The sequence below is a fragment of the Nycticebus coucang genome, chromosome X, assembly GCF_027406575.1.
Source record: "Nycticebus coucang isolate mNycCou1 chromosome X, mNycCou1.pri, whole genome shotgun sequence".
NCBI classification, from domain to species: domain Eukaryota; kingdom Metazoa; phylum Chordata; class Mammalia; order Primates; family Lorisidae; genus Nycticebus; species Nycticebus coucang.
In genome coordinates, this window is record NC_069804.1 from 71,285,980 (window position 1) to 71,291,338 (window position 5,359).

General features: G+C 42.1%; 1 non-coding gene across 1 annotated transcript; it reads left to right on the forward strand.

Annotated features, from left to right (window-relative positions):
* The first annotated feature begins 1,229 nt into the window (after positions 1–1,229).
* On the forward strand, positions 1,230–1,376 carry LOC128578598 (U4 spliceosomal RNA). The gene has a single exon (XR_008377746.1). It is a non-coding gene; the product is annotated as a U4 spliceosomal RNA (small nuclear RNA).
* Positions 1,377–5,359: the final 3,983 nt, after the last annotated feature.

Sequence of the window (5,359 nt, forward strand, 5' to 3'; positions counted from 1 at the left end):
TATTTGTTTCTGTTTTTTTTTTTTTTTTTTTTACTTCAAAACTCACCCTTATTATGAAACTAATGTAGGACCTTCACATGAAAGCTATATCCCAGTTATAACCTAAGAATAGGGAGAAAGGGGAAAGGGAGGGGAGGGAGGAGGAGGGAGGGGGAAGGAGGGGGATTAATGGGATTACACCTGCGGTGCATCTTACAAGGGTATATGTGAATCCTAGTAAATGTGGAATGTAAAGGTCTTAGCAAAATAACTAAGAAAATGCTACAAAAGCTATGTTAACTAATGTGATGAAAATGTGTCAAACAATCTATGAACCAAGTGTATGGTGCCGCACGATCATACTAATGTACACAGCTATGGTTTAATAAAAATAAATTAAAAAAAAAACAAAATAAGATATGTGCAGCATGCATAGGAATTTGTTTATAGTTTTTTTTTTTTAAACTATAGTCCGACCCTCCAATGGTCTGAGGGACAGTGAACTGGCCCCCTGTTTAAAAAGTTTGAGGACCCCTGAATTGTAGACCAACCCTAGTCTGTATTGGGCCCTATCTGATTAAATACCCAGTTGTGGTCTATATCTCCTTCCAGCCTCAGGTTGTTTAACAGTTGCCTCAGCAGGTCAATTCTAGCTTGGCCTGCACTTCCAGGTCAAACTCATAGAGGGAAACCACTGATAGTTTACAAGCAAATACTCTGGGCTTGGGTTCTCCTTCCCTTCACTTCCTTTTCAGTGCTTGTAAAATTCTACAACCACAGGCTGTCATAATTACAGGGTGTGTTTAGATAACTTATGTTCAGATCCTTTCATGACAAAGCTAGAGAAATTGAGCTCCATAGACAGGGTGAGTCCAGTCTAAACTCAGACTCTGTGTCAGTGAGAGTTAGAACCCAGATTTCCTGAATTCTAGTTCAATACTTTTGAAACACACTGTTAAGCATCTAGTGAAAACTAAGGCTCAGAAATGAACTTGGCTAGGGTTATATAGTCACTGTGACAAAGTTAGGACTCAAACCCAGGTCTTCTGAATTTCAGTCCAGGACTCTTGAAACATAGTGTTATACATCTAGTATGTCCTGTTTTTGTTTTGTTTTGTTTTGTTGTTGTTGGTCTGTTTCATTTTTACAGAGGAAAAGGACTCAGAGAGAGAATACCATTTGCCAAAAGCCACAGAACAAATTAGTGACAGTTGTAACTAGAGCTTATGGCTGGCTATAGAACTAGGACTAGCTTTGCACAGTGGCATTATCGTAGCCAATGAGGTTTATCCAAGGCGCGATTATTGCTAATTGAGAACTAGGACTAAATGGAAATTGTTGACTCTGACTTCTAATTCCCCAGAAGCCCCAGTGACTTAGGGACTCTGGTATCTCAGAATTAATAGCAGATGTAGAGGTTCAGTCTTTGCTTAAGCTGACTGTTTAGTATCAAAGAGGCTGTAATCTGGGGCACACTGTGTAGGTGTATGTATGTGTGTGTAGGGGGTCCTATTCAACTCTGTTCTGTCCCCCCTTTCCCACAGGAAAAAAAAAAACTCTCAAAAAATGGCTCACCTCATTTCTCCCCTTTAAGTTCTCTGGCTTTAAGAGTGAGAGGGTGACTCACTCAGTGCCCACAGTTGCCAATGAGGAGAACATAATTGCTACCTGGGACATCACCATAGCACCCAGCCATCACATTTGCAGAGTCCTCTCTTGATTTTGTCCAAGCCTTTCCTACTTTTTTTTTTTTTTCACTTCAACTTTCCTAAGCCATAGGGAACAAGATTTGACAGGAGTTCTGGCCTCTTCCCTTTTTTTAATAATAAAAAAAAAAAAAACAAACAAAACCCTTCTTTTATTAAAAAAAAAAACTGATTTATGGGGGATGCTGGTGAGTGGGAAATGAACAAGTTTAGAACAGATTGAGACTAAATGCCTTGAGCCTTTGATTTTCAAGTTTCTGTAATAATCTGCTATATATCCAGATCCCCAGAGGAAGCACCAGTGTTCCCCAAGTACCTGAAGACAGATACCTCCCTCATTTATTAATCACTGAATCACTGAGCTGGGGTCAGACACTGTACTGAGCTGTTATTGAAAAGAAAAGTGACACAGACCCTGTTTTTTTTTGTTTGTTTTTTTGACAGAATCTCAACCTGCTGCCCAGGCTAGAGTGCCATGGCATCCAGCCCATGTGACAGCAAACTCAAACTCTCAGGATCAAGTGATTCTCCTGCCTCACCCTCTAAGTACCTAGGACTACAAGGGCCTGCCACAACACCAGGCTACTTTTCCTATTTGTAGTAGAGATAAGGTCTGGCTCTTACTAAGGTGGTCTTGAACTCTTGAATTCAAGGGATCCTCCTGCCTCAGCCTCCTAGCGTTCTAGGAGTAGGAGCGTTTGCCACCTCACTGGGCCAAGACTCTGTTCTTAAATATTCACAATCTGCCTATTGATTAGGTCACCACCCTGCCCGTAATAATCTTCAGCATTCTCTCCTTCTATTGGCAAAATAACTTCAACAGTGCCTTTCAACTGGTGGCATAAAACCAATTTTATAGTCTTTTCAGAGTCCTTGATTAAGAGCCAGGAAATCAACATTCTAATTATAATTCTTCCATTACTTTACTGTGTAACAGTGGGCCAGTTCTCTCCTGTGTGTGGACCTCAGCTTTCACATTTTCAAAATGCTGGGAGAAGAAGTGGGAATGTGATTGTTAAGATCCTCTGGTTCAGATCCTCTAGGAGCTGAAAACCCTTTATGATCTGTAGAGTGTCCTTTCTTTGGGTAAATGGCAGGCCTTGCTATGAGACCCTTCATCCTAATGCCTTTCTCCTTAGTTCTATAACCCCTACCCAACTGATGGATATTTAGGCTTCCTGAGCCTCTCAGAGGAACCCCATTTATACCACTGTTTACCAGCAACACCAGAGGAAACACCAGAGGTATTTTGGATTGAAAACTATTCAGCAAGATTCTGGGGTTGGGGATAGAGGAGAGAGAGAATCATAGATAGAGAGGCAGAGAAGGGAAAGAGTCATAAATGAAGAGGGAGGGAGAGAGAAGAGAAGAGAAGAGAAGGGAAGGGAAGGGAAGGGAAGGGAAGGGAAGGGAAGGGAAGGGAAGAGAAGAGAGAAAAGAGGAAAAGACTGAGAGAAAAGAGACAGGAAGAAACAGGAAGACAGAGACAGAGAGGGGAAGAAACAGAAGTGAAAAGTAGAAATGAAAAAGGAGGATAGGGAGGAGGTAAAATAGGGAGAGAGGGAAGGAGAAAGAGAGAGAGAGAGAGAAAATATGAAAATGATAGTGGACATACCTAGTCCAAGATAATGTCAGCATAAAATCCTGCATCTTTTTTTTGTTTTCTTCTTTTTGAGACAGTCTCACTATGTTGCCTTCTCGGTAGAGTGCCATGGCATCACAACTCATAGCAACCCAGCAACCTCAAACTCTTGGGCTTAAGCGATTCTCTTGCCTCAGCCTCCCAAGTAGCTGGAACTACAAGCGCCTGCCACAACACCTAGCTATTTTTTGGTTGCAGTTGTCATTGTGGTTGTTTAGCAGGCAGGGCTGGGCTCGAACCCACCAGCCTTAGTGTATGTGGCTGACATTCTACTCACTGAGGTATGGGAGCTGAGCCAAAATCTTGCATCTTGAAATAATAGAATCCAGAACTGAAAAGACCCTTGAAAAACTCAAGGAATGAGAGGAATTGAGAATTGTTCATAGTCACACAGCAAGCTGGTATTAATAACATGATTCAAACCCATGACTAGAATAGAGTAGCTCAAAACAGACTGACCTGAGAGCCCAGAGGCCTGTTGATTGACAGTCTGTCTTTTCGGGACCAAGAGCAATACAGTAACATAGGAAGAGTGCTAGCATATCATCTGCCCCAGAGGAAGCACTGGTATCAAGGAGTTCTGGCCTTTTCCCTCATCAGCTCTTCTCTGAGGACTGAAACACACATGCCTGTTAAAGCTGACTTGGGTGCATCGAGTTCTATAACACAGTGCTTTGGGGAGATTAGAGTAAGACTTCATGAAGGAAATTACTTTTTGTTTGGGCCTTGAAGGATGAAAACATCAACTGAAATTTTAATGGTAAAGATATAGTTATTCTTTAAAAAATTCAAACAACCCAAGAGTATCTAAAGTACTCAGGATTTTGATAGGTGAAGAAGCCGGTAGTCCCAGTTTAAGGCAATAGCACTGGGAACAGCAGAGTTTCAGGTGGGCATGGACAGGGAGCTGCCAAGGTACAATTTGCCTCCTGGAAGGCAAAGGGCATGGAAAAGGGCATGGGAGCCCTGGATTTTGGGCTATGAAAGACAGGTGTCTGGGTTGGCTTGTGCTGGCTGTGGGGAGGAAAGGGAAGATTTTGATCAGGGATAATGCAAGAACAAGGATGGGGTCTAGAAAAATCCCCTCTTGCAAGTAGCTCCAAGGAAGCTGGGTTGGAGGAAAGGTACTGACATCAGGGAGCCCTAATAAAAGATCTTTGTTGTAGTCCAGGACATAGACAGATAATAAAAATACGATGGATGTGGTGGAGGGTGGGTATGGATGCAATGGGTTTGGGATTGTTTTCTAAGGCATCTTTGTAGAAAATACTCTATAGAATTTGGATTAGAACTATTGTTGGAGGAGGAAGGAGAGAAATGAGCAAGGTATCATAAAGCAGCCCCCTAGAATTCCCAGACAGCTAGCTGTCTTTTCCTAGATTTTAGCTAGAGTGTGCCTTTTTCTTGCATGTCATCTTCTCTGGAAGCATGTATGTATTATTTTGTGTGCTTCTGAATGTGTGTGTGCAGCCTCTTGCATGTGCAGCCTCCTGCATATTCATCTGTATATGGATGTGCATCTCCAGGTGTCTACATGTGCCTTTCTTTACCTTGCTCTGTGCATGTTTCACCTAATCCATGCTGTGGTTAAATTGATTAGCTGAAGGAATGACTTCATATTGCCTGTGGGTCTTTGGGTGCAGAAATAAGCATTCTTTCCCCCAATTATGCCCATGAATTCTGTTTGCTAATCTAGGCTGTGATGAATTTGATTGGTTGAAAGAGCTACTTTGAATTGCCTGTGCTCCATGGCATAGATACAGCTTGAAATCCAATTACTGGCTGCAGGAATTATCATAATGTTTTTGGCTTGATTTTCTAGATAATAATTTAGGACCTTGCCACCTCTCTATGCAAATCTATCCAGCTAAATGAGAACTGGAACTGGGAAAACAAAACTCTTGTGCAATGAGAACTCTTTGCTACCTTGTGAAAGGAGTGGGGAGGGGTCCACAGCCTACAAAGAGCCCCACAACCTTGATTGTGTGGTTCTACCTAGAGATAACGGTATGAAGTCCACACTAGCTTCAGA